Source organism: Sprattus sprattus (genome assembly GCF_963457725.1).
Source record: "Sprattus sprattus genome assembly, chromosome: 20".
Lineage (NCBI taxonomy): Eukaryota > Metazoa > Chordata > Actinopteri > Clupeiformes > Clupeidae > Sprattus > Sprattus sprattus.
Window position 1 is genome coordinate 17,424,592 of NC_137918.1, and position 1,357 is coordinate 17,425,948.

The following is a 1,357-nucleotide window of genomic DNA, read 5'->3' on the forward strand; positions in this document are numbered from 1 at the left end:
TGTGTGTTATAGTGGGGTGTGTGTGTGTTATAGAGAGAGTGTGTGTGTCCTATAGAGTGTGTGTGTGTGTGTGTGTGTGTTATAGAGAGTGTGTGTGTGTTATAGAGAGAGTGTGTGTTTTTGTGTGTTATAGAGAGAGTGTGTGTGTGTGTAGTAGAGAGTGTGTGTGTGTGTGTTATAGAGAGATTTTGTGTGTGTTATAGAGAGTATGTGTGTGTTATAGAGAGTGTGTGTGTGTGTGTGTTATCGAGTGGTGTGTGTGTGAGTTATAGAGAGAGTGTGTGTGTGCTATAGAGTGTGTGTGTTTTGAAGTGTGGTTATTGTTATAGAGTGGTGTGTGTGTGTGTGTGTGTGTGTGTGTGTGTGTGTGTGCTATAGAGTGTGTGTGTGTGTGTATTGAAAGAAAATGTGTGTGTTATAGAGATTGTGTGTATTAAAGAGTGAGTGTGTGTTATAGAGAGAGTGCGTGGCTGTGTGTGTGTGTGTGTGTGTGTGTGTGGTATAGAGAGTGATGGGTGTGTTTTATAGAGAGAGAGTGTGTGTGTTATAGAGAAAGTGTGTGTGTGTATTATAGAGAGAGTGTGTGTGTGTGTTATAGAGACAGTGTTTGTGTGTGTTATAGAGTGTGTGTGAGTGTGTGTGTGTGTGTGTGTGTGTGTGTGTTATAGTGGGGTGTCTGTGTGTTATAGAGAGAGTGTGTGTGTCCTATAGAGTGTGTGTGTGTGTGTGTTATAGAGAGTGTGTGTGTGTTATAGAGAGAGTGTGTGTTTTTGTGTGTTATAGAGAGAGTGTGTGTGTGTGTAGTAGAGAGTGTGTGTGTGAGTGTTATAGAGATATTTTGTGTGTGTTATAGAGAGTGTGTGTGTGTGTGTGTGTTATCGAGTGGTGTGTGTGTGAGTTATAGAGAGAGTGTGTGTGTGCTATAGAGTGTGTGTGTTTTGAAGTGTGGTTATTGTTATAGAGTGGTGTGTGTGTGTGTGTGTGTGTGTGTGTGTGGTGTGTGTGTGTGTGTGCTATAGAGTGTGTGTGTGTGTGTATTGAAAGAAAATGTGTGTGTTATAGAGATTGTGTGTATTAAAGAGTGTGTGTGTGTTATAGAGAGAGTGTGTGGGTGTGTGTGTGTGTGTGTGTGTGTGTGGTATAGAGAGTGATGGGTGTGTTTTATAGAGAGAGAGTGTGTGTGTGTGTGTGTGTGTGTGTGTGTGTGTGTGTGTGTGTGTGTGTGTGTCTGTGTGTCTGTGTGTTTGTGTGTGTTTGAGTGTGTTTGAGTTTTGTGTCAATGTACACACACACATACCTCAGAGACGTGTCACTGTCAAATTCACTGATATCAACTCAGTATTTGGTCTTGTGATAC